This window comes from Pagrus major, chromosome 19 (genome assembly GCF_040436345.1).
Source record: "Pagrus major chromosome 19, Pma_NU_1.0".
Lineage (NCBI taxonomy): Eukaryota > Metazoa > Chordata > Actinopteri > Spariformes > Sparidae > Pagrus > Pagrus major.
In genome coordinates, this window is record NC_133233.1 from 8,575,454 (window position 1) to 8,585,949 (window position 10,496).

Consider the following 10,496-nt stretch of genomic DNA (forward strand, 5'->3'; position numbering starts at 1 on the left):
CGTCTGTGGTCAATGCAACGTACAGATACTGAGGTGCCTCTTTGTAGAGTTTTGTGAAGGAATATTTGACGAAGTTCAGAGTCGCAGTCGTGATTCAGGATTTGTTTCGTGAATGAAACCTCCCCATAACAGCCTGTGCCTTAAGGACTAAATGAGCTCACTGTCAGAGGCATTGATGAACTCAAATAGCACACACACATGCCGATACACACTCTCAGAAAATACCTTGCAGTAATTTCCTTAAAGGCATTGTTCTTGTTTTGACTGGAGTCCTCATATTGACTGTAAACTGAACACTGTTTTGTCTCAGTCAGCCTCTCACTGCTGCAGGCCAACAATAACTCTTGCATACGCAGATAAGTTGCCCTAACGTGAGCAGCAGATTGGGAAGCAGCCAGTGTTCTCCGCCTTTTTCCACATCACGGCCGTGGATTTCATCAACCAAGCGAAGGATTCCTTTGTTATCTGGGCTTTGAGTTGCTGAAACGTGCACGAATGCTCAGCTGGACCCGAATGAAGTCACGCTCACCCACTCAGTGACACACATGTACGTAGATCCACAGGCAAGGTTCATTAAGGTATCTGCTCCCAACGGAAGAATGCCACGACCTAAAAGGGATGTTTTTGCTTTGCATTATCACTGTTTTAATGTGGACAGTGTTGCCTTTTCACATGTTTGTGCTCAAGAAACAAGATAGTCAGGAGTGAACGTAAAAAAGAAAAGCCACCGCCAGCTCCCCCAGCCGTTTGATCCTCAGCGCTCTCAGCTGTTTAGCATTACGTTCAAATTGCTGTTTACAAGAAGCCAGAGGGTAGGCTTAAAAGTCTGACTTTCTCCCCCTCGCTTCTTTTTTTTTTTTTTTTTTTTTGTCTTTAAAAATACATTCCAGTATTATCTATTTGTCGGCCAAGCAACAGTTCAAAGTATCTGTTATTGTCAGTCTGTATATGTGTGGTTGTTTTTGTTTTTTAACAAATCTTTGTACTTGGTTTCACTTAACCGTACGGCATTAAGAGCTTCTTTTGTCATCCGATGGAAAAAATTCTCCTTATGTACAGTGCATATGTTATAAACGTTTGCAGTGAACGATGCCAAATTCACAAGCTGGGGGAAACCAAGTTAGACTTATGGGAGAAACTGAAGTTGGCTGTCTGTGCTGACTTTTTAATTTTATGTATATCTTCAAGGTACTGTTTATGTGTGTCAAAATGTACACTCCTTCATAAATTATGCATCTTTCTTTTTATTTTTTTGGACAACCAGACTGTGCTTGTGGTCAAGAACTTTGAGAGGGAGTGATGCTGCACAAAGTGACTTTTTGACCTGTTTTTTATGTGCAAACTGTTAAAAAAAGAAGAAGCTGCACTTACAGATTTCAGTCAGAAAACACACAGCCTCCATTGAGAACTTATGGATTGAATGTGTTTTTACATGAAGGTGAAGAGAAGGAAAATAAATGAAGGACAACCCTATATTATTCCTGTTAGCGTGCCTATGGAAGTATCATGAAATCAATCGCACTAGCCAATCCCCGGGCACTATTTGCTTATGCAATGGGGGTTGAGAGCTCCCACATATGTTTTTTATACACTTGATCCAGGCAGGGTAGCTGCGGGGTAGTGCCGGGACAGCTCCTTGTGTTTCTAATCGCACCTCTGAACCTCTGGACCACTCGCGACCCTCACACCTCACACGATACCCGAGCGAGGGAAGGAGGCTCGGGAGACAACAGAGCAGCCTTTGTTGTTCCCACCTGCAGTCGCTCCCCAACGACGACAATACAAGTACAAGCCAAAGGGGTTACTACAGCCAACACTTCGGTACTGTACATACCTTTCTCCAGCACGAGCCGTGCTATCACAACCATGCTGACAAATGGAAAGCAGCGGTGTGCATTAAAGCCTATAAATTATTATTACAGACTTTGTAAAAAACAAAGAAAGTGGTGACCATAGTTTTTTTTTTATTGTTAAGTTATATAAATTGAGATTTTTTGTTTGTTTGTTTTGATAGAGACTGGATTTTCAATCCAATGACCAAATGCATATCTCCTTGTTGCTCATGTAAAGTTTCTTTTATAAAAACAGTCATTTCTTGGTCAAAGCAATGAATAAACCTCTGAATGAAATGACAAGCATCGTGTGTTTTATTCATTTGTGAATGGTGCAATGTGTAAGAATTTAAGTTGATGAATTACATTTTAACAGAATGTGAAGAAGTGACAGTGCTGACATTATGTTATTCTGCTTCAAAGATGTCTACTGAAGTTAGCATGTGAGCCAGCTAGCCCCGGCCCATCCCGTCTTGTAATACCATTTTGTTCTTTACAAAGATGATGGTCTGATAGTGTAGCTCCAGCCTCTGGAGGTGGGCTGCCCAGCTAACTCAGCCAACTCGCTAACGGCAGCTACAGTCAGGAGCAGTCTTACATTTTGCCCCGTTAATGTTTATTTCACAAACTTTTGCTGGTTCATTTGTTTATTTACCATCGAGAAATATTGGAGATTTCACCTAAATCATCAACCACTGATCTTCTCTAAATAGCTTCAGATAACGTGTCAGTGAATTTATTATAAAGAGAGAGAAGAAGAGAGAGAAGGAACAAGTTGTAAACACAAAAACAAAATCAGGCAGTTGTAGTTTGCTGATGTCAGCAGGCCACAGTCCTGATTCTAAGCTTGACACTGATCACAATATAGGAGATGTTTGTTTACGACACACAGGGCGGAGTGGTTTTTAGGAGCTAAACAAACTAATCATGAAAAACCATCGGAGGAGCTGAATGTATACAGCAGTGATGTGCGTCAGCCATACACCACACATTAGTGGTTGGGGCCCCAGCGTTTGCTATCTCCTGTGTATTTTTGCTACCTTTAGAAGGATGTTGGGCGTTTCACTTTATTTGTCTGACCCAGGATCAGATCACAATCTGCCTCTCAGGAGTTCAAGGGAGCAGCAGCAGCAGCAGCAGCAGCAGCAGCAAGAGATAAATTACTTTAAATAAAGACTTTATAAAGTTTTGGGTTTTCTTTATCTGCTGTCATGATGTGGATACCTAGGGAAGTCTGTACGTATAATTTGAATACTTGTGGTACTGTGGATCCTGTATGATAGCGACAATGGACAACTGAGTCTTTGTGCGTAGTGAGTCTGAAGGCAGGGAGGCCAGGGGAAGACTGAATTTATGTCTCATGCTTCGTAGGTGTGTCCTTTCCCTCAGGGCCCAGTCTCCATTCTCTTCCCTGAATATTAATGGCTCTACCATGCCACGGCTCGTCCTGAACTTGAGCTCTGCCACAAAGCTGAGGCCAAGACCCGTCTTATGTCATGAAATACGAAATGAGAAAGATACTGAAGGAGAAAACGAGAGTGCAGGGAGTGATTTTGGAGACTGGAATAAAGATGTTGACAGCAACTGTCCCCAAACTGGTAGCAGCAAACGCCACAAACTTGTTACAGACGCAGTGTTGGCGGGCCCTGCGTTTCCATTGTCAGTTATAACCAATCAGGACACAGCCTTTTCGAGTGCCAAACCCTCGACAAGGTGCCCCGCTGTTTTTCTATGTGGATCAGCTGCCTCTGGACCTCAGCAAGGCCCTGTGAGATGGCTCGCCCTCACGCTTCCTGCAACAATCCTATCAGGTTAGTTGACCTCTCATCCCTCTCTGCACTGAGCAGCCCCAAACCCCAGCTTCACTGAGCCACGTTTTCCATTGAAAAGCTAAGTGATATTCCATGCTGCCTATAGCTTCTCCCTTCGTTCTTTTTTCACCCCGTGCCTCCTCTCTCTGTGCTGCTGACAGATTCGAAAGGCGCTGCGAAACTGCACGGTTATCTCGGCGCAGGAGACGGACAAGAGGAGATTCTCGCTTGGCGCGGCCTGCGACTTGACAGACTCCAGACTTCACCTTGGCCATTTAGTCCGCCAGAAACTCAACTCCACCAACAGCGGGCGAAACCACACGGAATAAAATCCAAGAATGCAGATGTTCTGAAAATCATTTCCCATTTGATGAGGAAATATGACTCCCATGGCATGCTGAAGTAATTAGTTACCTTGCTGTGAAGGATGCTCCACGGAGCCCCAGTTCATTAGAGCCGGGGCTTTGTCTTTCGCTAACTCCTGCCCTTGGACAAAAATATGAGAAAAATTGCAGGGCCTAATTGTTAGATTCCTGAAAGAATTGACTGATTAAAAACTTGGTCCGACCTTGCAATCATTTCGGGATTTCGGGGGCGTTTTTTGGACCAGCTGCAACTTCATGGATGTTGGAGGAGGTGATGCGTGCAGGTCACTGCTCAGATCATGGACACTGTTTGAACCGGAGCTAATCACACAGGAGACAAAAGGCTCGGAGAAGCACTATTACTTTGCAGACAAATTACACCCCTCAAATTAGCATATTTTCCAGTCGGGCGGGTCTACAGGTGAGTGCAGTTCAAGCTTGCGTGACACTGGGAACTTCCACTCGATAGAACTAAGAAACATTAGCTAACACAGAGGAGAAATTACACTGTGTGGCGCTTAGAGAGATTACTGACTAAATGAATTACCTAAATGAAGGAGGTATACACTGGTAACAACGTGTTATTTCAGTCATAGCTCTGATTTCTGGATTTCCTTTAAACATTTAATATTCTTTGAAATATTTCCTCATGAAGAAAACCTTTTGATCCACGCTGTTCTCACCCAAATAAGAATTAGATCCCTACTGCTTTCTTCCAGATTACATTTTTTTGTGTCAGACATGACATTTTCGCTGTTATATATTCTATTTCTTCATGTATCATTTCCTCAAATCATTCTAAAGTGAGCAATACATTCTGTGTTTGTCTTCTTGATTTTATTATTGTATTGAAGCCACATTTTTCCAGCTCTCCTTCATGTTGCAAGGCAGTTTCTCAGTCTCCTCCGTGTTCAGCTAACCCAAGGCAGTTGAAAAATATTTCCTGTCTTCATTTCTCATAATAAACTTCTTCATAAACCACCAGAAACAAGAGGGGGAGAGCTGTGCTTACACAGAACCACAAGTAAACGCTGTGTTTGGCCAAATGAGGACATGCCGGGTGTTATTCCAGGTGGACATCATCTCTTCTTTGTTTTATGAAAAGGGTCTGCGCCTAAACAGAGGGAAAAATGTGACACATGCCAGTTTTAAACAAAAAGGGTCAATTGTTGCGCTTGTAAGAACAGACTGTGAAGGCATGCACATTGTTCTGACCTGAGACCTTTGGGAAATGGATAAACGTAGATGGCTTAGAAACGCTCTGCTCGGCTGCCAGAGTAAACCGCTCTCACAGAAAAAGTAGGCACTTTTCATGAAATGAAACAGGAATGCAGGAAATCTCTGCTTTGATACCTGGTGTCAAGTTTTCATTCACATGATTTCATCGACCGCGGTTTCTCGTACATGCGGCACGCTGTGTTGTCAGCGAGACAGCACTTACACAAGCGTCAGCCATGCAGAACGTATCCTCCTCTTCCTCTTCGCTGTCCACTGACATAATCCCTGTTGAAGTCTCACCACAAAGCCCTGCAACACAACAAGTCTCATGTTCACTGCTGTTGTTTGGAGGTTAGTCTGATCATTTTCCGTTTGCCTCCAACATTCCAACCGGACCCACCGTGCGTAGTCACATGCAGTGGATCTCCCAGTTTGTTTATTGGAGGATAATGCCTGTGAATTTCCCCCGTGGATCCCATGTCTCAGTCCATCCAAGAGTCACTTCCACACATGTTCACAGCAACAGGGCTGGAGGAGTAGGCGGTCTAGCTGCATGCACCTTAGCTGTTTCCTAACAGCTTAAATCCAGATAATTGGCCGTTCTCTGAGCTCCCGAGACGGGCCGACTAAACAGCTGCTACAAACAGCGAGACCCCATCCAGAGGTTTTGTGGGTCCAGCTGCCAACATGGGATCAAGACGATGCAGAGGAACCCGTGGAGAGCAGAGTGCAAACTGAGGGGCAGAAAAAGTTACGTTGACGTATCTATTTTCATATACACATGAAATCCCCTGACGATAGTTAGCATTTCAGCGTTTCAGTGCTCAGAAATTACCCTGAGATGTTTTCGAAACTTATTTAATTTCAGTCAGACATAATGTCATTTGTAGTTATTTGGAACTCACAAAACAAGTCGCTGGCTCCAGAGGAAACCCACCAAAGTGTACTGCATCTCATTTTGGGTCCAAAACAAAAGCCAAAGAAAGTCACTGCCTCAGGTTTGAAATACTACATCTGATCTGGGCTTACTGCATCTTTTTTCACTCCAATTTTCTGATTCACATTGGCCAATTATGAGAAAACAATCCTTTTTTTTGACTCATCCCATCATGGTTGGCCAAAGTTTTAAATAAGGCAAATTCTGACATATTGCTGTCAGTCTGAGCCAGGTGCTATAAGTGGCAGAATCTGAGGGGTCATAAGATGATTAAAGGGGTGAAATTCAAAGAATGAAAATCATCTGTTCAACCAAGTCTTATCAATCTGTGTACAAATAAGACTTTTACATTGTGTGCAGTGCATATGCCAATGTTTGTTTTTGCATGCCTGTGATATGCCAATCCTTCCCATTAACTTCAGTGGAGAGTAGACAAAGTCAGTTGATCATTGTTGTCATGAATGAATAAACACGCAACAGTTGTAGTTTTGTTAGGTTAAAGCTACAAAACTACTTGGCAAGGTTGAGGAAAAGATAACATTACATACATTAACAAACTAACTGTAATTTAAATATGTTATATCCGTTAACTTGACTTGACTTTTGGTTTCTCGAGGGACACCAACGTCAGTCGTCTGGGTGGAAGTCTTAAAGTCGTAAATTTGTACACAGATTGAAGCAACTGGGCCGGAAAAAATATGCTTTGAGCATTAAGGCATGTTCTCGTCTTCAATAAAGAATTACATTGTAAACCCACTGGTTTTTTTCATGGGTTTTGACCACATCTCACAGTCTTCATCAGTTTGGTCATTTGTCAATGCAAGTATAGAACTTTGGTTATGTGACAAGGGATTGGACAATATAAGATTTTATCAGCAATCACCTTAAGAACTTGATTGGGTGAATTTTCTTTATCTGGATAAGTGTGAATATCCTCACATCACTGACTTGAAAAAGCTCTCAAGCTCAGTTACGTACAGTCTTATATTGATTTCCTAATTTATTGTGAATTGCCAACAGGGGATTTTCAGTCATTTCGAATAAGTCTGCCACAACAGCTGAATGCACGGTTCATGTTCCCAACCCTACTTTTCACCATATAGCTGAAAAAAAGAACACCCTCTGTAAAAGCATACTTAAATCAGCTATATCTGTATGTTTATTAGGATCTGCATCAAAATGTTCTCACTCATAGATGCCAGCCACCTAATTACGCCTGATTTTATTAATCGAGATCCATGCATCAATCCATGAGAAATTAATGAGAATGCTAAAATAGGCCCTATCTTGCGATGTTAAAGAAAGTACATCCCTTTATCTTACAGAAAACATATCATTTTTGTGTAATCCTGCTGACAAACCAAGCAAGCAACCAACCAAGCAAGCAACCAACCAACCAAGCAACCAACAAACAAACAAACAAACATGGGTTTAAACATAGCCTCCTTGGCGAGGGAAAAGAAAAATGATTGTGCAAAGTAAGTGGACCTTGAATAAAAGAATAGTTTAATGTATAGTCAAAATGATGTTTATTTGTCCTGATGGCCAAGAGGCATGTACTTTACACAGTAACTTTTGCTGCGTGTCGTCCTGCTCTCTCTCCTGCACAATATTTCCTGACCGCCTCTACTGTCACCATCAATAAGGACTGAAAATGCTGAAAACATAATTTTAAAAATTGTTGTTTATTTTTCCAGCTCTTCTTTACTTGTGGAATACTAAACAGCTATAAATGGTTTGGGAACCATTAGTCAAGGCCTTAGTATAGATGTTGGGATACTGAGGATCTAAAGTTGTAGAGGACTTGTTGAAAAGACAAAGGTCATGGTCATGATGATTCAAATATTTCCCTACAAGAAGGTATTATTTTCACGTTGAGAGAAACCTCTCATTGCTGTCTTATTTCGGCTCTTGTGAATGAACTTTGGGTGTTGCCACTTACCAAAGCAGCATAATTCAAAAATAACACTCATGGCAGCACCATATGCCATGATTACATGATTGCTGTTTTCGCATTCTGTGGTGTCACCAGCAGCGCCGCTTTGCCCTCCAAGGTTCATCCTCCAAAGCTGATAGTACTGCCCGTTCCGTGCAAAGTTTGCCCTCAACCAGGCACTGAAATGTTTAGCCTCGTGGACGGGGCTGTTAAAGAAAGTGGAATCTCACAAGGTTTGCAATTTGCACAGACAGTGTCTCATTGACGTGGCTGTATCATCCCTCCACGTTCACAGGGCAAGTAAAGGAGAAATTCTTAGATTTTTTAACCTCAGAAAGGAAGAGCACTCACCCTCCCATGAGGCATTTATAAGTGGTGTATAAATGTTGAAAATTGCTTTATAACGTTTATTTACATACTTGTGTGAGGAGGTGCATTCTAAACCTTTGGACCAGTATGTGTGAAAAAATAATCTCAAAAAAATAATCTCAATTCAGTACATTTTTGTGCTGTGTGACATGGTTGGATTTTTTATACACGAATGGAACCACCTCTGAAGCACATGTTGGTGTTATTAATATACACTTTATAACAGACTATTAAATGTTAATAATTATAGTTAGGCCTCAACAGAGGAAAAAAAACATATAGGTCAACTGCAAGGCTGGGTTATTATGACCCATATTTACGCTGACCACCAACAAAGGAGGAAGTCAGGCGAAGTCGTATAAAGAGCTAAAAGTCTGCTTGGGAGGAGGTTGGGGATGAATGTTTCAAATGATTCCTCTAGCATCACATGAAATTATTTTTTCCATTGTCAATTTAAAAATATAGATAATTGCAGCTTTAACTGATGTTTTTAATTGTTTGGTTTATGTTCATTCTGTTTTGTTGTTCGTTCAAAACTTAAGTTAAAATTAGCCTCACTAACTTAGTTACTGGCAAACTTAATCACTTATAAATGCTTATGTTGGGAGTTGAAGTGGCCAGTTCGTTTCTGGTGACTCTCTGATCAATCTGTTCTAACACAGTATTTTGGAGCCAAGGTCCACATCAGAACACTGTTGGAAATCTTGCGAGGGCAGAGACTATTTCCACCAGCCGTTGCGCGTTGTAGCAACAGCAGCACTACAGAGTAAAACAGAAGCCACAACCACTCATAACATAATGACAGCTGGGGGATCACAAATAAGACACATAGGAGAGCAGGGCCCGGTGTCTCTGTGTAATATTTCATCACAGAAAAGCTAAATAAATTCCTCACTACAGTCAAGTGAAACCACGTCAATGCAGCAGATGTAAAAAATGGCAGCTGCTAGAGGAATGCGGTTTGGCAGCGAGCGCGGCCTGGAGTGAGACTGGAAGGTCTTCTCACGTTAACACTTTGTGTTTGGGAGCACAACGATACATTGTTGACGGACTGAGCGGGATTCAATCTCATGTCTGCCTTTGCCATGTGCATGTGTGTGTTTATGTGTGTGAATGGGACAGGGTGGAGGGTCCAGTCTCCTCTCTTCATCGTCAAAAAATCCCACACAAAGCGGACCTCCATGTGTCCAGACCTACTGAAACTCCCTGGACATATTTTAAAAAAGGATGGTATTCCGGAACAGAGTGATATTTAAAAAGGTAATACACACATTTTAGCATTTTGTAAGATCATATTGTGATATTTAAACACACAGGGAGGTGGAGGGAGAGAAACATAGAGACGGAGTGAGAGGCTGTAGCCCTGGCAGGCAGCATGGCATCAGTGTGGCAGCCAGTGTTGAAGGCCAGCAAATAAATAGGCCTCACATTGCTCAAATGTGCAGCCGGAGCCAAAACTGTAATGTTACCATAAATCTGGAATCGAATGGGCACGCTCAGCCAACGCAGGCACCCATTCTTCCAGATGTTAGTTATGGAACTCTTATTTTGATTTTTTTTTCCTCACCCCGTCATAAAAATATATACACATCTTTGGTGTAAAATTATGGATCGGAGCTGTCTGGATTCACGATCCCGTCACGGGTGATTTGCAGTTTGATGAATTCAGATGACGACTTTACTCGCTGCAGCCATTCTACTGGGTGGACTGACATTTATCAGACATGCTGGGTAAAGATAAGTCTTAGTGTTTCTTTACACATGGTCCATTAATGCTGGGAGGAGTGATTCTTTGTTTTAAATTATGCCTCCACTGGAATACCACACTTGAGAAATATTATCTGACTTTGTCTAATTTATGCACCCTTCATGTAACCAATTTATCTTTATACACTGGCTGTACTTTGCAAAATTACCCATTTTTATTACTTACTTTTACTGAACTATTAGTCATCTGCCATCAGAGTAGTGTTGTGTTTTCACGGTGTGTAAACCACAGCTGAAAGCAACTATTATTGATCATCAACC